The 23482-nt window shown below is 37.6% G+C and overlaps 1 protein-coding gene across 4 annotated transcripts in view; it reads right to left on the bottom strand.

Moving 5' to 3' along the window:
* The window catches only part of FILIP1 (filamin A interacting protein 1), a 190871-nt gene extending 168550 nt beyond the window's left edge, over positions 1–22321 (bottom strand). For 3 of the 4 annotated variants that reach the window (XR_006818368.1, XM_046005741.1, XM_046005739.1), the window contains exon 1: positions 21417–21807. The gene's annotated coding sequence lies outside the window, so the exon portion shown is untranslated. Of the gene's footprint in view, positions 1–21416; positions 21808–22242 lie in introns of those variants that run through there. The other variant, XM_046005740.1, reaches the window with a different exon arrangement.
* Between the last annotated feature and the right edge of the window lie 1161 nt (positions 22322–23482).

Genomic DNA, 23482 nt, shown 5'->3' with positions numbered 1-23482 from the left:
AATTAACTTGTCTAAAGTGAGAACAGAGAATAATTCATGAATGTACTAATTTTTCTTTCTCCTTCCCTGTTAGTCTACATTGGTCTTAAGCTATGACATGTGCAAACCAGTGGGAAAACATTAACTATGGTTAATGGACTGAATGGATTTATTTAAGAAGCAATATTTAAAGAACTAAAAGCATCAAATTATCTCCACGACACATATATTGGTCACAGAGGCATACTATAAAGTACATCATAAATCTTACTTCTTTCCAAAACCCCATCTCAAGCCCCATAGAAATTGAAAGAAACAGCACATTCCAAATCTCAAAGTCTCTTAACCATATTTTTACCTTTCTTTTATCATTACTGCTTTTAATATTTTTCCACTTTTCTAATTAAAATCTATACTCTAGAGGGAAGGCTGTGGGAGTGGTAGCACATACACTGCTTCAGTCGGTAGAGTCAGGATATGAAATCAGGTCTAGTTTCAAACTGATTCAACTGGAGAAGACAAGGTGTGTTTTTATTACTTCAGAGAAAATCCCAAGGAAGGATAATATCTGCATTTGCTTTGCTACACCCCACAGTGCCTATTGATGATACAGTAACATTGCAGGCCATTAAAAATAATGTGTCAAATAAATGAATAACGAAAGCAAGATCCAACCGGAAATGACTAACTATCCAATGAGGTTTTAAGAAAAGACACTTCTTTATCAGCAGTGGAGAAGTGGTAAGTAGAAAATTGATTTTTAAAATTAAAACAGAAACACTGAGTTCATTATACATTTAAAGGAAAATAATGAAGTCTCTTTTGAAAGCCGTTTCCATTTATAATAAACAAAAGTCAAGTATATAGGTAGAAGTTAAATCTTCAGGGCTTTCCCTGCTTTAATACAACAGCTTCTTGGAGAAATTTTAATCACCACACAGGCTTCCGAATGTGAAGGTGATATAAATTTGGAAAGATCTTAAGGAGGAGCAAAGGATTTATGGTCATTAACTTCCTTTATGTTAAGAATACAGAAATTGAAGAGCTTGAAGACTGCTGTGCAGAGCAGGGCCCCCAGAAGTTTTCCCAGTGACTGCACCAAATTTCCTCGTCTTTGACTCCTCTAAAGGTCTTCAGCTCTTTGGAGGCCACTTAACATGCTTTCATTTGCTATCTCTAAAGGTGTTTAATACCCTCTTGCTTTCACTCCCTTCCCTTAGGAATAATTACAAAAATAGGGATATATTGGGATAGTTGTAGACAAAAGGAAAAGAAAAATACAGCCTAAGACTGAACTTGGCAATGTGCTATTTCTTCTAATCTATGTTTTGGAGTCTTAGAGGAGTATCTGCATTTGCACAGGTATGACTGGTGACAATTCTGGCATATTTCTGTGTTTACTGCAAGAGCGGGTGAATGGTGGGTCGATTTTCCAGGTTCAGCACTGCCCAACCAGCCCAAGGCCAAGCCTGCCTGAGATATATTTCTGCAGTCACTGTATTTATAACAATACTGGTTTGTATTTAAGATTACATAATGCTACATAGGAAGTAAAAAAAATATATACCATCTTGGAGAATATATCTGTTCTTCTAAGTTTATTAAAATACTAAGAGCTATTCCTAGCTTTTTAAAAACAACAGTATGCTCTTAGAACAGTTTCTTACCAGCTTCATTACTTAGTAAAGAAGAATTTCATCTGATTTATTTATTGAGCACTTGGAATACTAAACATACTTACATTTACATCCAGGTTTTATCTCGAAAAATATTAATGTTGAAATACTATAGACGACACTACAAGGAAGCTTACCAACTTGGTACTGGAAGAATTGCTTGGGTTTGTAGTTAATTTTAATAAAGTGCTTTTTCCCACTAAAATCAAGACAAAATTATTTTTTTCTTGGCAAAATATATTTCTGACTGAGTATTTTGACCATGATAACAATGAAATCTTATATGACCTCTATATTTGTCAAAATTCAGAGAAATGGCTTATCATTTCTACAGTCAATGGAAAAACGAGCATCCTGGACTTGGTGAAAGTAAAAAATGCTTTTGAAAAGAACCTAAATATGTTATAATTAACCAAATTTACCAAGTGAGAGAAAAATCCAGCTGGTTGTTACGGTAATGTTCAAGTGGTGACATATATGTTCTGCAGTTGCTGAGGGGCACTTGACACAATTCTGTTCACAAGATGAAAAAGCTGTGGAGGAGAAAAGAACTCCTCAAAGTAGGACAGTTCTGATCAGAGCACTAACCATGTTAAGACCATTTATGTGAGACAAGCTCACCTTCCCACTGACAGAACAGATATCACTTCCATTTGTTTCATGAGAATAGTAAGGCAAATGACTAACAAATATAAAATAGTAGAAAAGTTGATATATGCTACTAAATTCTTTTTCTGTACTTTCTAGAGGTAAGCTTGGTGGGAATCTGTCATATTCTAAAATATTCAATTTTTTCAGGGGTGGGAGGTTGGGGGAACAGGTGGTGGGTAATGGGGAGGGCACGTTTTGCATGAAGCACTGGGTGTTGTGCAAAAAGAATGAATACTGTTATGCTGAAAAAATAAATAAAATGGAAAAAAAATAAAAAAAATATTCAATTTTTAATCATTTGTAGCAAAAGCAGTCAAGTTGAATTAAATCCTGTATTTATTTTTGGGGACGTTGAAAATATAGATTACCCAAATATCAGGATTGTGGGGGAACACAAAGGAGGTATATCTTTGCCTTTAAGAGCCTCCAGTGAGATAGGAATACAAAACAGTAAGTTGAAAATGAGCAAAGAAACAAAAAGGTATAAAACAAAGTACTAAGCGGAAAATAATTACTTGCTAAAATGTATAGACCAAATAACAAATCCCCTTGAGGAATGAAAAGAACAATGGAATTTAAAAGTCCCATTTACTGTGGAGGACAGTGTGAGGTATCTGCTTCTGTTTTCTTTTCTTTCCTTTTTTTTTTTTTTTAAAGATTTTATTTATTTATTTGACAGAGATTGAGATCACAAGTAGGCAGAGAGGCAGGCAGAGAGAGAGGGAGAAGCAGGCTCCCTGCTGAGCAGAGAGGGATCACAAGTAGGCAGAAAGGCAGGCAGAGAGAGAGGGAGAAGCAGGCTCCTTGCTGAGCAGGGAGCCCGATGCCCGGCTCGATCCCAGGACCCTGAGATCATGACCTGAGCCAAAGACAGAGGCATAAGCCACTGAGCCACTCAGGCGTCCCTGCTTCTGTTTTCTTAATAGACTTTGAAAGACAAACAAGGTTTAAAGAGATATAAACACCCAAAAAAGTCTTGTCCTGGTGCCTTAAGTCCGGCAAGTCTCCTGTGCTGCCAAGGTCTCACTAGAAACTAAGAAATACATATATTTAGTATTGAAAGAAAATACCACTGATAGAATGTGGCAGAATATTCTGGTAGGATTTAAAGGAAGATGGAACTCAATTAGAAGAAAAGAAATTGCCTAAAGTATTCTCTTACTGTTTCAGGAGGATTTGAATACCAGTAAAGTTCAGACCAGTAAAAGAAATGTGCTACCCCAGGAATTCTCAACCAGAGGCAATTTCACCCCTCAGGGAATATATGACAATTCTAAATACGGTTTCAGTGGTCACAGCTTAGAGCAGGAAGGGCTACTCGTATCTAGTGGATGGAGGCTAATGATACATAAGGATAAACAGCCTACAAGGCACAGGACAAGTCCCCACAATAAAAAATTATCCAGCATAAAATGTCAATTATGTTGCAGTTGAGAAACCCTGAGTCAGACCACCAAAGACAGTAAATGGTGAGACTTCCTACCACAACTCACGCAGCAAAACAGGCTAGATAAATGTCAGAAATGATGTTAAATTTGCAGAGGATGGAATCATAGGAAAATCTAAATTTAGATTTAAGACTTCTTGTGTCAGTAAAGTTATAAAGTTATATCTGGTATCAAAGAAGACTTTTGGGGACATTAAAAACAAATGCTTTGCCAAAGCTGCATAACCTAAGTCTAATCATGAGGAAACATGAGACAGTCCCAAAATGAGGAGGCATTCTACAAAATAAATGTCCTGTAGTCTTCAAAACTGACAAGGAAGAACTAGGGGAATGTTCCAGGATTAAATAAACTAAAGAGGCACCACTAAATCCAATATGTAATTCAGAAATAAATCCTTTTGCTATTGAAGACGTTGCTGGGACAACTGGGAAACTTGAACGAGTCCATAGGATTAGATGGTAGTAATGTATCAACGTTAATCTCCTAATGTTGATGGTTGTGTCATAGTTATGTAGGAGAGTAGCCTTGTTTGCGGCAATGCACACTGAAAAATTAGGGATGATAGGACGTCAGGTTTGAAACTTACTCTCCAATGGTTCAGGGAAAAAAAAAATACTTTTTCTATCAGTTCATGATTGTATCAAATTAAAGAAAAATAAAGAAAACAAATGTATTTTGGAGAAAGCTAAATGTCTGTATATTTGCTAGCCAAGATTTAAATGTTTTATTTTAAAAAATAGCAACATTATGGGGTAAGTGACTCAAGTCAGTTCAGCATCTGACTCTTGATTTCAGCTCAGGTCATGATCTTAGGGTTGTGAGTTCAAGCCCCATGTCAGGTTCCACACTCAATGGGGAGTCTGCTTGAGATTCTCTCTCTCTTCCTCTGCCCCTCCCCCCTCATGTGCATGCACTCTCTCTCTCAAATAAATAAATCTCTTTTATTAATTAAAAAATAAAAATATAGCAACATTATAGTTTTATTTGGGACAATGTATAACAATCTCGACCAAATCTATATGATAACCTTTTAAATCTTTTATTAGAAGGTAGGCTATACATACATACATATATACAATTTTGGCATTGTGACCTCCAGAGAATACCTTATTGAATTTTGAATTTAAATGAAATATTCCTTATCTATTTGGCCATATGAACTAATCCATTAAGCCATTTTAAAATGACCAACTTTTTTTTATTCAATATGATATTATTAATTTGCCATTCAGTTTAATTGGGCTGTTAAGTAGAAAAATACATAGACAATTGCTCCTGTAGTTAGGTCCAGATCATACACAGCATAGCAGGTTATATGTAGACTTTAGTTTGGTTTGAACCAAATTAAACAAATAAATCAACCACTCTTAGTGAGGACACTAAGTTGGGTTTAAAAAAAGTAATTTCACACCATCATTATATAGAATCTTTTCAAGAATATTTTAGAAAATTGTATTCAATCCATTCCACATACATATTTTAAACCTACAATTTATAATGCTCCTTTAAATACAGCACTTAGGAACATTTTCTGGAATTTAACTGAGGTTTTTATGTAACCACGATTCTGACCTTTTCTGTGTATATTAAACACCCCTTATAATCATGGTACTCACACAAGGTTCCTCCAATCTCTTAATGTAGTAGACACTATTCCCCCTTAAGATAGAAAATTCCAGAATAGAAAAACAAACAAAACACTGAGTAGAGGGGCACATGGCTGGCTCAGTCTGTAGAACATGTGACTCTTGATGTCAGTGTCATGAGCTCAAGCCATGACATGTTGGGTATGGGCCTATTTAAAAAAAACAAACAAACAAACAAAAAAACAAAAAAAAACTTGAGAAGATTTAGTCAAGTCAGACCATCTTCCAGTTCCCAAGCATCTACTCTGATTGCCATATTGAGTGGTAATTTGTACTTCAAACTCTGTTTTGTTGTACAACAATCTAGAAGAAATGGCAGGTCCCTTCCTCAAGGTGTATATTTCTTGGAGAATAATCCACTTGGTTTCCCAGTACATATAAAAGTTACATTTACACTACCTGTAGTCTATTAAGTGTACAATAGCATTATGTCTAAGAAATGTACATTTCTTAATTCAAAATATTTTGTTGCTACAAAAATACTAACCATCATCTGAGATTTTAGCAAGTCATTATCCCTGATCACAGATCACCGTAACAAATACACTAAAAATGAAAAAGTTTGACATATTGTGAGAATTACCAAATGTGATATAAAGACGTGAAGTAAGCAGATGCTGTTGAGGAAAATGGAGCCAATAGACAACACAGGGTTACCACAAACCTTCAATTTGTAAAAAAAAAAAAAAAAAGAAATTGCAGTATCTATGAAAAGCAATAAAACGAGCAAAATGAAGTGCAATAAACACATGCCTTTAACATTTGGTCTCACTCCTCTTTATCTGTGGGTCTGAAAGAAGTAAAAGGGAACTCATTCACTTTCACTTAAGCCCACTGTATGAAAGAGTGCCTGAAAGGACAACCAAAATGATAAGCACCACTGCTCATCTTAGCGCATGTTGCGTGACCAAACAGCAATAGATGATCTAAATAATCAGCTTAGTTTAAAAGGGTTGGTGCCTGCCTTCACTCTACATAACCTTTCAGGAGTAACTTCTTCCAAAAAAAGACTTCCCAGAAAAAGAACAAGAATGCCAGCACACAAGGTCTTGGGTGAAATTGCACTTACATACTGTTCCCTACCTATTCACAAAATGTCCCTGCTTTCACACCAGTGGGAAGCAGCTAGGCGTTGTTCACAGGATGTACCACCCTCCCAAGATCCCTCAGAGGATTCATGCACACCACACACCACTCTGTAACAGCCTCCATCCATCTCCTGGAATGACAGGCTGAATTGATGAGTAGTAAGTTGCTGAGGTTCTGAAAAGCCCGGCAGGGGAGGTGCCAGGGGCTGGATGAGGCAGAGAAAGCCTGAGCTCTTATACTTATATCTTGGGAGCTCTTATACTTATATCTTATATCTTGGGAAATAACCCAAGATGGGTTGTGCTCTAAATTCCAGGAAGATATGCTGCACAATACCATGCTTGTCTGTGAATTCATATACCTGAATTAATAAGCTACATGACCTTGAGAAAGTCAGACCTTCTGGGTCCCAGCTTCCTCATCTCTCATAAAGATGTGATCAAAGGCAAAGAATTCCTTGCTCCTTTCCCTCATTTCATCCACCTGCTACTTGGTCTTCAGCCTCACGATCCAGTCATATGTGTGTCAATTTTGGTTATCAGTTTAGGTTTTGATAATAACATTACTCGGGAAATACATTGCCATCAAGAGGTACTTGGCAGTTCAATGATAGGCAAAATGGACAATGCAGACTTGTTTCAAAAACTCTTAATGGAGCAAGATCTTGTCTAGGAAATCCTATCAAGCTACTGAGGAAGAAGTATGTGCACTTTTTTTTTTTTTTAAATAAGGGCTTCTAGGTCTGCCAGACTTTTAGAAGTCAATAGACAATATCTGAGAACAATAGGAGGAAGAGAAACAATGCATTCTCAAAACATCACATGTGTTTTGACTCTTCTATTTTTCAAAATGGAAGTGACCTTATTTTTTTTCTGATTATAAGGATTTTTACCACATATTGTCTAAGTGCTTTTCAGGAAGCTTGTTCTCGTTGATTTTCCCATCAGCAGCGTATAGCATCCATTTCCTCACATCCTCCCCATACTGGGTATTGAATTCTTTAGAGTCCTTGTTGGCAGAAACAATACTACCTCCTTTTAATTTGAATTTGTAATTATCAGTGAGGTTAAATAGTTTTTCACACATTTATTATAGATCATTTACCTATGTCATTTGCTCCCTTTTCTGTTGTTGTATCTCTTTTGTTCATTTAAAAGAGCTCTTTATATTGAATATATTAGTCCTTGACTATTTTTGTCAAAAGTATTTTTGTCTAGCTTGCTGTTTGTACTTGGCTTATGAGATTGGTTTTATTTTTTCTGTGTAAAATTTTTCAGTTTTTATAGTCAAATATTTTAGTCTTGTTTTGCTGCTTTTTTGTCTTGTTCAAGACCCCTCTGCCATCTACTTATTATCTATCCTATATTCAACTGTTTCAGTTTCATTTTCTTACACTTACATTTTTGGTGCATCTAGTATATATTTTCGTATAAGGTATGAAGTAGAGATTTAATTTCTTTTTTCCTCCAGCTATTTCAACTTGCATTGAAACATCCATATTTTCTCTTCTGATTTGAAATGCCTTTCCTTCTCAACCCTCTTACATGCAGGTGTCTATTTTTCTGGTCTTTCTGTTATTTTCCCTTGATCTCCTCGATGGATATGAACTGATTCTGACACCACCACCGAAGTGTTTTAATGAATGTGGTTTCAGAATTTATTTTAATATGTGGTAAGGCAACTTGCACTTACTTACAACTCCCAACTTGCACTTCAAAAAATTCCTGGCTATTCACTCTGGTTTCTTCCTCCAGCAGCATTTAGGCACTTGCAGTGAAGTGTTGAATATATGTAGGTATTTTTCAAAGTACACAAACTTGTGAAAGCCCTAAAGCAAATAATTGTATAAGAAGTAGTCATCCCCCCCTTCAGACACACTAAGAGTGGTCACTGTTCTGAAAGAAAACTCAGAGTGCGGATGGTGGTGAGGGTCAAGAATTTTCTAGCCCACAAGGTACGTATTTGGCTGGTTCATTGTGGCCACTACAGATTTAAATATGACGAAAATGTATGTACATAGTGCATTTTCTTCATTGCATTATTCTTTTAAAAAGCATTAAAATTATCATGTAAGTGGAAAGTATGTAATTTATGAGTTGCCCACCATTTGTAAAGCTGTACAGACTTGTTGAGACAAATCAGATATTTGAAACTTTTAATCACATTCATTTCTGCTGCATTCCCTTAGACTTTGTCAGTCCCTCTCGTTTTTAGCCTCAACAGTCCCTTTTTCCCACAGCAAGAGTCACTTCATCCCACCTATAATCACTAAACCAATCACTGACTACCCAAAACCAGGAGGGTGCTCCCACAATACCATTTACTCACTAGTCACATGGCATAGAAATTGCCATTGTTTTTACCTGTAGCACCTATTAGAAAGTAGAGATAATATAATATTCACTATTGTATCCCAATCCTTAGCTCAGTGCCTGACATATATAAATCACTCTACAATCAGTTCCTTTCATACAGCCCAAATCCTCTTAAATTCTCACACAATACTAGTGTTAATACTGTGGAAGTCCAACTCTTATGAAAGTGTCTGGGAACAGAAATTAAGTTGTGGGACTTTAAATATGTATTCATATCATGTGGAAAAACAAGAGCCCTGTTTTTTCTTCTAATCTCTCTCTCTGTCGCTCTCAAAAAAGACAAAATTCTTCACTTTCTGAGAAACTGCAAGTCACTTTCATCTGGTTTTCTCCCTTGTCCGCTCTTCTGTTTGAGCTCAGCATTTCACGTGTTCATTTTGGTGAGATTCCATTATAATACATCACCAGGAACACATGTGTTCCACTGGGACTTTATTCCCTGGAAGATGTGAATGGTGATGTAAATAACAGCATCATTGGAATTTGGGGGAAGTGATGCAGGGAAGAAAGCTATGGTGAAATTAAGACAATGTCAAGCAACTATAATCAATATTTCCTTTTGGAATAATGTGGGTAGTATTGATGCTGATAGGGAACTTCAATGGTATTCATCAGCTGGAGCTGTCAGCAGACACATTTATTAAATGGCAGCTGTTGCTTTACCACTTGTAGGGGAGTGGAGCAATCCTAACTCCAAAATAGATTTCTGAGGATGAGAACATTTCCAGCTAATAAACCACAGTAAGAGCCTGGTTATGGTTTTTTTCATAAGTGTTACAGTACATGAGTGAAAAGATGAGGGGCAAACATTTGCAATTAGACTTGTGACAACAAGTCTTATAACAAGTCTATAACAACAGTTGTCTTATAACACTGTATTTATTGCCTTTTTTTTTTTTTTAAAGTAATCACTATTCCCAATGTTTAGGTAATCACTATTCCCAATGTCAGGCTCAAACTCACAACTTCTAGATCAAAAATCACATGTTCTACCAACTGAACAGTCAGGTGCCCCGTTATACCACTATCTTAAAGTAAGTGTTTTAGTCTGTTATTGGAAATACATCTATATCATGCTAATCATAGCTAGAGTCCTGCTTCCACTCATTTAGCTATGTGTTGGTTATTCTCTGATACTCTAATGGACACTGTAAATGTTTGTTGATTTTTAATTTGTACTGTTATAATATAATATGTTATATTATATTATAATATACAATATAATATATATGTTATATATAATATATTATATATTATATAATATATATAATATATATATTATAATATAATATGTTATAATAGCAATATGTGACAAATAAGGTTAAAAAGAATACAGAAAAGCAGACAGATAATCACCCATGGTCACTGATTGTTATTCCCATGTTTATAAAAAAATTATGTTCAATCCAATCAATGGAAACTTGTCAGTTATGTTTACTCTCTCAATTCCAAGACATTTATTTTTTTAAGTCCACATTTAATGGATTAAATTTAGCAAACAGTTTTTGAGGACTTATTTTGTGCAATGTGATTCTAAAAATCATCCCAAGTCACATCTAACCTAGATGTTATCATGTTAATTTTTTAAAATTTACATATAAATATTAATCAAAATAATTATAATCTCCCACTTTTTGTTTCGTTTCTATTGCTTAGAATAATTTGTGTTACAGGATTTGCCATTGGTGATTTCTATCTTGGTAAGATGTGATTTAACCAGACAAATGTATATAGATTTTCCCCTAGGTGTAAAAATATTGCTCTGTAGAATTTCAAACTTATAGAAGCAATCAGAAAACTAATTCTATATAGGCTTCCAAAAAGTGTAGACTTAAAAACGTCTGCAGGGTACTTGACCCACTGGCCATGGGACCAGTGAGTCGGGACAGACCAGCTTGTTTCCAGTGCACCTGCTGCTGTAGAAGTAGTAAAGTAATTAATCCCTTCCTGTTGTTGCTGTTATCATGAGAAGTTAAAGGGTGGTGTGTAAGTCCAAAAAGGGGAATCCCAGGGAAAATAGTGAACCCAGCCAAAGTCACAGGACTAGGGGAAAAGTCAAAGGTCTGAACAGGAGACTAGAGTTTTGGTTAAAATTTCCACTGGGGGAAAAAGAATATGCAACCAAAAGTAAGGCAGAATATATTATATCAGTCCACAAGGAAATGGAAAGACAGTATGTAGAAACAAAGTTACTGGGGAAATGGAGCACTTTGGAACAGTGTCTAAGAGAACAGTTTGCCTCCACATGACTCACGTGTTGGGATAACAGAGAAAGCAAGAACCCAATCATTGGTCAAGCAGAAAGCTCATTTAGTTATCAGAGCACCAAGGCCAGCTGCAACAAGAACCTTGATGCTGAAACAAGGAAACAGCTATCATTCAAAACCTTATATTCTCAGGGCGCCTGGGTGGCTCAGTGGGTTAAAGCCTCTGCCTTCGGCTCAGGTCATGATCCCAGAGTCCTGGGATTGAGCCCCGCATCGGGCTCTCTGCTCTGCAGGGAGCCTGCTTCCTCCTCTCTCTCTGCCTGCCTCTCTGCCTAGTTGTGATTTCTCTCTGCCAAATAAATAAAAAATATTTAAAAAAAAAAAAAAAAAAAACCTTATATTCTCAGACTTAGCTCCAGACCAGCAGAACAATGAAGAGATTAAGAGTACAACCCGAGGAGTCCAATTGCTTGACTCAGATCCCAGATCTGCCACCTGCTTGTTAGAGAGCCTTGGACAATTCCCTCAGCCATTTTATCTATAAAATGTAGAGTACAGGAATATATGCCTCATGGGGCTGCTAGTGCCTAATACATAGAAACACTCATTAAATATTAGCTACTTTATTGTTGTAATGATCATGTGATAAAAAGGGCAATAGACTGGAATTCGTAACTTCTGCTGAGTGACTTCTTTCTTCATCTTAGTACTATCTTCTTTTAAGTGATGAGGTTATGCTAGATAACTGGTTCACCACCCTGGATGCACACTGAAATCACATAAAAGCTTCAAAAAACCTAGTCAGGTCAACTTGAGTCAGAACACCTGGGGCATAGCCCCAGGCATTTAAATTTTTAGAGCATTCCTGCCGATCCTGATGCACAGAGAGTGTTGAGAACCACAAGACTAAATGATCTGATAATTCCAAGTGAACTCAGAGTTCGGTTTCCTGCTGGGTACCTGTGGCTCCAAGACCAAAGGTATATAATCATCAACAATGTGAGACCCCATTCCTGCTTGAAATCAGACCAGGTACAGAAGTACCAAAAGAACCAAGAGCTCTGACAGAAAGTTCTTGCATTAATATGATAAATTGTTAATATCTTCCACTTAAGAGACTATATCAATTTTGTTGCTAAGCGAGATTTAGAATAACTGAATGAGAAAAAAGAAGGGGGGGGGGAACCTACCAGAAGCCAACAGTCCTTTGTCTCCAGTGGAGACACTAATCCTTTCCCTCCTTTGATACTGCTGTGCCCTTTTACAGAAAGATAAGAAATGACATAAGGCAATTTCTGTGTTTATTTGTTAAAAGGAAATCATGAGATCATGTGAATGAGATAGAGGGACTTGATGAAATATAGTATATTGCTACCTTTACTTTGGAGTAAATTAACCTATACCACAGAGCAAAAAGTATATTTGTTTTGGGAAGATGTTTAGCATGTCAAGTAAGCAAGCGGTGGTATAGTCCTATGTATTGACCAGAAATAACTGTTTATGTGTATGTTGGCGGGGGTGGGGTGGGGTGGTGGTGTGTGTGTCAAGGTGTGTGAATATATTTTTGAAAAGATCCTGTTTTCAATTAGTAGAATGAAATTTTTTTTAAGATTTTATTTATTTATTTGACAGAGAGATCACAAGTAGACAGAGAGGCAGGCAGAGAGAGAGGGGAAAGCAGGCTCCCTCCTGAGCAGAGAGCCCAATGCGGGACTCGATCCCAGGACCCTGAGATCATGACCTGGGCCGTAGGCAGCAGCTTAACCCACTGAGCCACCCAGGCGCCCAGTAGAATGAAATTTTTCCAAGAGCAGAGATTCATTCTGTTATGTGCTTACTTCACATGAAACATTCACATTCCTAGGATATTCACTCCCATCACCTGGGGTATTTGATACATAGAGTATTTATGGACACTGGCATAAGAAAAAGCAAAACATTATCTACTCCATCAAAATTTTATTAGCTCTTCTTTCTTTTTACTACAAATAATCCAAAAGTTAAATGCCATTCATGTAACTTTTAATTATATCCAAATGATCAGACATTAGCATCATTAATAGTCATTCTTAGTTATTAAAGATAAAAGAATTAAATAAAATGTCAAATAAAATAGTCCATGCTATTTATCATAGTAGCAAACCACTGTCTGAAAGTATCAGGTGATTTTCCTTAGACTGTAGCAAGATCTCTGTTTTTTTCTGAAGGAGAAACATGCTGCCAGATTGACAACTCACTACCTAAGCAAAGTTTTGGGAGCCTATGAGAGCTCTTACATGGAAAGAGGCCTTCTATTCCCTTCTTCATTCCCTCCTCCATCCAGTGTACATGTACCACCAAAGACTTCTTCAGGGAACACTGATACCAACACCTGGAATAAGTATTTTGTAGGACTCCCCCTTGAACCCACTTAACCAACTGAATGCTAATGACCAAGGCAGAGATCAGCAGAGCATTTTGAATGTTACAACAGAAGGTAGGGTTCTGAGTTGTCAGCAGAGGCAACACGAGGAAAATCAAAAGATCTGGGATCAAAAGATCTGGCTACAAAAGCGCCATAATAACTCATAAAAGCAAATGTTCCCTGCCACCCTCTCCCAGTGAATCAACTTGGCAATGTAGAAACCAAGAACCATGGGCACCTGGGTGGCTCAGTCACTTAAGCATCTGACTCTTGATTTCAGCTCAGGTCATGATCTCAGGGTTGTGAGATTGAGCCTAGCATTGGGTTCTGTGCTGGGCATGGAGCCTGCTTAAGATTCTCTTTCTCTCGGGGCGCCTGGGTGGCTCAGCAGGTTAAAGCCTCTGCCTTCGGCTCAGGTCATGATCCCAGGGTTCTGGGATCGAGCCCCATATCGGGCTCTCTGCTTAGCAGGGAGTCTGCTTCCCTCTCTCTCTCTGCCTGCCTCTCTGCCTACTTGTGATCTCTGTCTGTCGAATAAATAAAAAAAAAAAAAAATCTAAAAAAAAAAAGATTCTCTTTCTCTCTCTCCCTCTGCCCCACCCCCTCAAAAAAAGAACCACATTGCCCCATCAATAACTGTGGAAGTATAGTACCCAGGCGTGGCTCTTCCTTGGTTGCCCAACTCCAGAAGCCACTGAAGCTTCTGTTTCTACTTTGGGATCTGGGAGAAGAGTCTGAGTCCCTGCTGTGTCACATCCTACAACTTTCGCTAAAACATCTCACAGTCATCTATATGGAAGAGTTCCTTGAACAACTGCCTACACTATAAAAAAATAATTGAAAATATGGGCTGACTAAGGTCAAACTGCCTGTGTTTGAATGTCCAACCTGCCAGTGGGCACGTTACTTCCCATCTACCAACCTCTTTTTTCTAATCCATAGAACAGAGATAAAACTAGTGCCTCATAGGGTTGTCATGAGAAGTAAATAAAATCAATAAATAAAATGCTTGGCACAATGTCTGGCACAGAATAATCTCCAGTGTATGCTACCCAGTATTATCATCATCTATAGATACTAAATAAGTATATATAGCTATATATAAGTATGTATAGATGATATGTATTATATGTGGCTGTTATCATTATATTATGAATTATATCATCATGTAAGAATTGGGATTTAGATGCACAGTCATTGGTAGGAACACCTGATATGCTGGGCAATGACCTCCAAAATGAACAACATACAGAAGGTGGAGATATGTGACCCAAAATTGAGGAGCCCCTGAGGACAGTATAAGCAGCTGACTTCCTTATGCACTCAAACAAACAACAGGCTGTGATCAAAGCAGTTGGTTTGGTGATGTCCAAACCAGAAGATGGTATCTATCAAGACAACATATGAAAGTTAAGCTTATGTGTGAGGCCCCTCCCTCACCCAAACACCAGGCTGCCTGAGCATGTATCACTTATTAAACAGTTATTGAAGCACAAAGCCTTGAATATCTCCAGTGTCACATTTCAAGACTTACAGAATAATTAGGAAAAATCTGAGCTGGCAAAACTCTTCCCGGCTCACCCTGGCAAGCAGACCATCTTTGTTTTCCAGTAGTGTGTGTTGTCGTCACAGTAACTATGAGGCTCCAAATACAGGCACAGGCCATCATTTCCTCATGGACTTAGGCTACCACTGAAACAGCATTATGAATGCAGCACTGCCTCTTCCTTTCCTGTTGTGCTGTGGTACCTCAAAGAGGCAGGCCCTAAAATGAGTTACTTAAAACATAAGTATATTAAAGAGATATTTAAAAAAATCCTTTTATCCCTATTACCATATCACCTATGATTCGTGTGTGTGTGTGTATAAAGACCTTATTTTTACAAAGATCTTTTAGATAAACAAGGCAAGTTGGCAGTAATTTGATTGTCTTGGTGATGTCAACAGTCTACTGTTTTTAATCAAATTGTCTTTCGGCTTTAAATCTTCAGCAAGTCATTTTTTATAGAATGCATTTGGCCAGCTCTGATGAGTTCATTTCATGGATTTCCTACACCTTTTCCTTACAAAGATAAGTAGCAGATAATTCATTTCTTCAAAGTAACTTGGGAAGATTGCAGTCACAATTGGTGCAAAAGAAAAGAAAAAAACAAAAACAAAAACTGCAAGACTATTTTCAAGGGTGGACCTGTAAGGTCTTTGACCAGTGAAGCAACAATCATGTTCAATCATCTATGTTTTGGTGAAGGAGGTAGGTGACAGAATTGAAGCAAGAAAGCAAAAAGAGAAAAATCCCTGAACCTTAAGGACTCAAAGTCAGATCACTTGAGATAATTCCTGCATTTTTAAAAAAAATTTTTAGTCTGTCTTTCACAGACCTCAGAAACACATAAATCACCCAATATTATGCACGTTGACACCATTTCCCAAAAAGGAAAAACCACGCCAACCTTCTTTTGACTTTTCAGTGCTGCTGTGGCTTAAGCAAAGCTCTCAGGGACCGGGGTGCTGGTTAACATCCTATTACTTCATTTCTGCTGGGAGTTTCTCAAGTTCTGCAATCAGCTGGTTAGCAGCCAGCAAGAGCTGCTCAATTCATGTTTGACTTTCCTGATTCTAAGTTCTTCCATAACTCCTGCCTTGCCTTTGAAATCAAACTGCCTCAACTATTGCCACAGGGAAAGGGGAATTCTGCCTGTAGCCTTTCCCCTGTCTGATTAGCCAAAGAGTAAGAATGTCCATTTAAGGAAAAATAAGAACACGAGCCAATATATTTTCCTGAGGTTCCTATATTTTTGCCCCAAAGCCCTGATAATGTATTCTATAAGGCCAGGAAAAGTTCTTGTTTGTTTGTTTTTTTTTCTTTTCTTCCTTCTTTCTTTCTATAGCAAGTTTTTCATTAGAGAATGATAATTCTAAAACCCAGTTTGCCTTACTTATCTCTGAGAAACGTATTCTTTCAATTGGGAAAAATAAAGCAAATGGTGAGGTTGAAACCATAACTACCCAGCATAACGTTTGTTAGTGCTAAAGCTACTAAGAAGCTTCCCTGTTTATAAGACTGTTTCAAATATTTTTGTTATATTAAATATACAGAATAGTAAGTACCCCATAATATACACACACATCTTTATGATATAACAGGGGTTTTTTGTTTGCCTTGGAATATACTTTCTTGTCATGTTTAAGAAGAATGAAGAGGATTAAGGACGATGAATAGCAAGAATTCATTTCCATTTGGTAAGGTTAAAGCTAGTGTGAGATGACCTTTTTTGGTCTTTTCATTTTTATCTGTTACTAGGTTGGTAAAACAAAACAAAACATCTAAGGGAAGAAATAAAGAATGATAAATTTAATGGTCTATTTTCTATAGAGGAGGAAATCCCCATTGCCATACATTTCTCAGCATTGTAGGCTTTAAAAGAGACACCCAAGTACTAGATATAAACACACTTTATCTCCAAGTGCAAATATAGAAACCATAGAACAGTCTATGCTGTGGGTGATTTTTTAACCTTTTTAGTAATGATTCTATAAGACAGCAGGCTGCTGAGTGATAAGGGAAGGTTTGAAACATAAATTCCATGCTAAATGATTGGCTGGCGTTCAAACTATGTGTGCTTGCAGTACCCAGCAGCAAAGTATGTCCCAAACAAGATTCCACATTTAAACAATATGTTCTTCTGCTTTTCCTATGATCTGTGAACTTGAGTTCACAGACTATCTGTATCTAAGAATTTTGTGTGCAACAAAAATCAAAATAAACAGAAAACTGCAATTAGTGTGTGATGATAAAGCAATCATATCTTAAATTTACTGAAAAGTCTACCAGGCAACTGAGTTTTATTGACTCATTTAATCTTCAAAACTACTCTGTGAGGAAGACAGTATTCTCATTTTACAGATGAGGAAACTGAGGCACAGAGAGTAAGTTGCCCAGGGTCACAGTGAGCGGAAATCTGAATCCAGGCCATCTGGCTTGCCTATGCTGCGGGCCTTCCTTGCCTCCTCCTTCATAACAATATCCTTGTATTTTCAACTCAGATTTAAGGAAACAAATTTATTGTATTAGTTTATCTTTCTGTTGCTATATATGTTAAAAAATAATTAATGTATAAACAAAAATGTATGTTGCAGTCTTTTGGATGTCATACTTCTAACAAGTTGTTACCAACTTTCTCTCATAAATCTTTGTGCTAAAATAGATCTCAACCTAAACTTCCCCCTCACTTCCAAAGATGCTGCTTTCCTAAAACCCATGTGTATGAAAAAATAAAATGAGATAAATAAGTAAAAATGTGGATTAAGCAAGCTCCGTAAAATCCTGTTTCTTAGGGCACCTGTTTTATGAAAAATGTTCATTTTCCAAAAAAGAAAAACACAATCAACATTAGTTTAGAATGTGCTTTTGCCACAAAGTTTCACTTCTAAAAAATAAACTAAAAATATAACTATAGAAAAACCACTGCTAAATGAATATATTGGTTATTTCACAAATTTTATTGTGCAATTCCCATAATGATTCTTGCTAAACACTTTTAGAAGAGTAATTTTAACCTCCTTGACTATCTTAAAATATAAAGAGAATAACTTTCTTTCAGTAAACACAGAAAAAATTGCTTCAAAATCATAATTCATGTTTTATCTCACACAGTAAGGCTACAGTTTTCATGGGTGATTAAAAATAAATCTGAGAGCGGGACACCTGGGTGGCTCAGTTGGTTGGATGAATGCCTTCAGCTCAGGTCATGGTCCTGGAGTCCCAGGATCAAGTCCCGCATTGGGCTCCCAGCTCCACGGGGAGTCTGCTTCTCCCTCTGACCTTCTCCTTGCTCATGCTCTCTCTCACTCAAATTATTTGTTTGAGAGAGAGAGAAAGAAAGCACCAGAGAGGGGAGCATCAGAGGGAGAAGCAGACTCCCTGCCAAGTGGGGAGCCCGACTGGGCACTCGATCCTGGGACTCCAGAATCATGACCTGAGCTGAAGGAAAGTATTTAACCAACTGAGCCACCCCAGTGACCCTACAGTCTTTAAATACAATTCTTTCTAGTTTGTTCTCAAGGTCATCATCTCCACAATCAGGTATATGAGCGTAGTTAGAATTACTTGTAACTTCTCTATACATGATAAAACTATGAAGACTTGCCTTGAGAAACTTTTTTTTTAAAGATTTATTTATTTATTTGACAGACAGAGATTACAAGTAGGCAGAGAGGCAGGCAGAGAGGGAGAGAGGAGGAAGCAGGCTCGCCGCCGAGCAGAGAGCCTGATGCGGGGGACCCTGAGATCATGACCTGAGCTGAAGGCAGAGGCTTTAAACTGCTGAGCCACCCAGGCACCCCCTTGAGAAACTTTTAAGATAAAAAGTTATTAACTACATTTAACAGTTGCTTTTTTTAATTTTATATCTATTTATACTTTCTCTTGTACTCATCATCAGAAATGTAGAGCCTAAAGGGTTAATAGAACATCCACAATGTGCATGGGGATAAAAAGCTCTAAAACCAAGTGGTGCTTAGGACAATGCTTTGCACCTAATTGCTTCATTAAATTGTTCTGAATTTAAAGACACAAACCCTACCCTAAAGTACCTTAATTCTAATAAAGCACCAAACTCTCTAAAAAGGAATCACTTTGAAAAGGTAAGGTCAGGGAATCATTGTGAAAGTAGAAGACACTTATCCGGGCTTTAAAGAGTGGACAAGGTCTCTATAAAAAAAGGGAGGAAAGGTATTTCAGCCAGGGGGAATGAAACAGGCAGAGGTGTAGCACTGAAATGTGCACTGTGCATGGTTTTGGAGAATGGCTCAAAATCTGAAACATCTGAAGCAGAAGGACACTTGTTGTTGAGTAGTGGGAGCCGAAACTGGAAAATTTAAATACGTGCCAGATGATGGAAGGTTTTCAAAATACCCAGCCTAGGTGTTTGGCACCAACAGGAGCCCCAGAAGATAACTGAAGAGTAAGAGAAATTGGCAGAGCACTGTTTTAGAAAAATTAACCCCATGGTCATGGGCAAGATGATTTGGATGGCAATGAGAGGTGGCAGGGGAGCAGCATTGCTACAATCCAGACAGAGGGTGAAGGGAAGAGGCCTTAACGTGGAGAGAGATATGGTGGTGGACTCTAACAACCCTTATGGTGAAGGGGAAAGAGTAGATCGCAAAATAACAAAGACATGTGAACTTGAGCAAACAAGAGAACAGAATCCCCATGGTTCATGGAGGGTTTTACTGTACATGTATCAGAGGGAAGCACATGGTATAACCTGAGCTATTTTTGATTTTCAGGGGTGAATTTACAGCCATGAAGACAATGGTATTCAGAAATCAGTTCATCAGGAAACATGGCTTTCACCCAGGGCCAAATGCTATACTCAGTTATCTACACACTGTTCCACTGACTCCCAAAGAAATTACATGCCGAAAACTAATGGCAGACTTTGACCTTATACATATGTTTGTAAGCCAACAATGTGACCCTTCCTGAGATAAAAACAAAAATGAAAAGCATTTAGTTCTGACTTTTCAAAACTTTTTCAATACGAAGATACTTCATCTCCGCTAAAGTACCAGGAGTTTCATTCTCTAATACCAAGGTTACCAAAGTGCACTTTGCACTATACTTGTATACATTCATTATATATGATTAGCTTCATTTACTTCATAAACTAGTCATGCAATCAGAATCAGGAAGCACTGTACATACTGAAATGTATGTACTATTTCCATTTCCTGCACATTCGATATATAAACTTTAATTTTTCTGAAAATAGAAACATTTACTGAAAGGGCTGATACATTCTTATTTGTCAACAAATCACCTGTTCAAAACCGGTCTTGGGTAAATTCTTTCTTTAAGTTGACAAAATAGACTCAAATAATTTCTTTTAAAATGTGCATCTGTATCTTCTCATATATCATCCTTAGATTAGAATATTCATTCAAATTATCATGTTCACTTAAAGGAACAAACTTACACAAATCTAGCCCAACTATAGACACCAGGTATCAGTAACCATATCCTAACATTCAGCCACAGCTTTTGTCAGAATCAATGTGAAATCGATCACTCTAAGCAATTCTGATAAAATTGCATGACAACTCATGGAAGGGGAGATAACATACCAACAGATAAAAGGAGGATTTCCTTCACACTATCGTAAACACGCTCATATACACATATATGCAACTTCAGAGAGAAGTTTTTTTCTAAAAGATTCTATTTCAGTTTTAAAAATCAGAATCGGTTTTATCTATACAGAAGCAATTACTCAGTTTATTGTTTTCTAGATCACAAAATAGCACTCTCCTGGGTAGTTTCTATTCAACAACTGCAAAAGTAGTGATTTAATAGCAGTCGTATTTTGTGCCCAGTCAGAAGCACTGGGGGTGACTATAATGTAACCAGGTCAGATTCAGCATAAGGTGTACCAGTGTAATCAGAGAATCCAGCAAAGGGAGAAGCAGATAGCAGCAAGTCTTAAGCACAGCAACACACACACCACGCAGGACTTTCCTCTCATTTACCACACAAGCTGCTCAGCTAGTTTCAGTAAATGAACGTTGTTTTGCTCCTAGGAAAAAATCTTTCTTTCATTGTTTAGCCACCTTAATTGTGACAGGAGCTCTAAAGTTGTCCTTTGCCACATTGCTGTTACCTGCCCGAGAACGATAACTTGGCAGAAATATTTTGATGGCTATTAAAACATCGTAACAACCTTTGCGCTTAAAAAGGAATTGGTGTAATTCTGAAAGAGATGATGTTACTGATTCCTTCAAAATAATCCACGATGATTATGATAATTCCTTAAACGTGTTATCACATAGTGGAAACAGTAAGAATCAAAGGAATCCGACAACACAGACTCTGAGAAAACACTCCTCTTACAGAAGCAGAAATTTCTAAAGAGAGTAAATAGCTATTTATTTTGGTCTTACCTGACAGCAGCTTGTTTAACCAAGGGTATGTCCTTTATGGAGGTAGTTTATCCTTTGAAGAACCCAGTGGCTTGTCCCACAGCCCCAGAGAGACTGGAGTCTTGGAAAACTATCCAGCCCAAAAGAATACAGAGGAAAAAGCTTTTCCCACTTTCTTTCCTAGGACTAGCCAACAGCTGAAGTCATGCAGGAAACTGAGTAGAGGGAAGGGAAAAGCAGCTTCTTCTCCCTGAAATCCCGATCAGCACAAATTGGAGGCTGTTGTCTATCTCCCACCCAGACTTTTGTTTAAAAGTTTTTTCAACTGTTGCTAGGTGTTGTTGGGTTCTGAGATTAGGTTTCTCGTCTTCTGCTCCCTTCACAACACTGTCGGAGCAATGACTTTGTTGAGGAGCTGAGCTCGCGCGTGCTATATTTAACCAGTGTTCTCAGCAAGTCAAGCCTGTCAACAGCTGAGAAGTTTGGAGCCGGCTTTACTCAGTTCCTCGGCAGCTGGGTTATCAGTGGATATAGCTCTGCTCACCCTGTAAAAGATTGCAGGGAAACCGGCAGATCCTTTTAAGGACACAGAGGTAATTATTACTCAAAGCTCTTAAATACAGATTGTGATTTGGGGCTTTAAATCTGAAGAAGAAATAGCAGTTGTCTCGAGCAGAGCAATTTACCGATGCAATATTTTTCTCAAGCAGACATTCTCAGATAAATGTTCTTAAATTTAAAACAGCCTTTTAAAAATGTGCCATAGTTCTTGGGAAAATTCACAGAGAGAGATCATACCAGACAGTTTTTTACATCGGTGTGTTACTTTCATAGCCAGATGACTTACCTTGTTTTATCAGACTTGATCAGCTTGTATATCTGAATGTTATTAAAATAAGGTTAACATGAAGGAATGTCTGTAATAGTATGTTTTTGAATGGAGGAAGGTTAAGGAGGAAAATCTTAGCATTATCACTCAGTCATTCATTCAAAGTAAGAAGTGGAGAACACTCCAGGAAAACCAGGACTTAAAACAACTCCTGTTGTCGACAGCCTCACCTCATCATTAACCCTCCAGGCTCCAAAACCGGAGAAGGGTCGCTTCTGCCCTGAACTCTCACATGAAGACAGTCTCAAGATATTTTATCGGCTTTATTTTATATTAGAAAATAGAATGAGTCTGCCAAGATCAAAACTTATGGGGGAAAAGTGTTTTCAACTAGTTTTAGGGACTATCTTATTATATATGTGAAATTAAGAGTAAGAGGAACAAAGAGAGGTCCCTTTAGGTAAAGTAGGGACACACACACACCCCATTATTAGTTAACACGCTAGAATATTGCCCTGATAAAAATGTCACCAACACCATTATAAATGTTGACCCCCCCACACCCAAGATCAATCTATCAGCCTAAGGATATACTTTTTTTGACATGCAAACTGAAGTTAGACCAAGCAGACATATAAAGGCATAGATTTAGTCTTTTAAGGGTTACATATTTGGGGACGCCTGGGGGGCTCAATCAGTTAAGCGTATACCTTCGGTTCAGGTCATGATCCCAGGGTCCCGGGATCAAGTCCCACATCAGGCTCCTTGATCAACCAAGAGCCTGCTTCTCCCTCTGCCTGCTATGCCTGCCACTCCCCCTGCTTGTGCTCTCTCTCTCTCTGACAAATAAATAAAAATACAATCTTGAAACTAAAGCAAAACAACCAAAAAAAAAAAAAAAAAGCATTGCATATTTGTGAGAAGTAGCTTATGTACTAGATAACCCTAATGTCTCTCTGGGAAGGGCTACCACTTTTCACAAGAGGCGTGTGTGTGTGTGTGTGTGTGTGTGTGTGTGTGTGTGTCCTTTTTAAAGAAATGACCCTCACCTTCAAGATTAGCTGACACTCCCCCCACAACACACACACCTCAACCCATTAGAAAACATCTCAGTTCTTCCCATCCTACCACCCCATTAACAGCATTCATCCCTGTAATTTATCCCTGTAATTTATTTACTACTATCCACATATAAAATTACATTTATTCAGATTCTTAGTCTTCCTGGGTCTGGGCCAACCTTGATTTTTAAAAAAGA

Source organism: Meles meles, chromosome 5 (assembly GCF_922984935.1).
Source record: "Meles meles chromosome 5, mMelMel3.1 paternal haplotype, whole genome shotgun sequence".
Classification (NCBI taxonomy): Eukaryota; Metazoa; Chordata; class Mammalia; order Carnivora; family Mustelidae; genus Meles; species Meles meles.
This window is presented reverse-complemented; position numbering and strand designations above follow the sequence as displayed.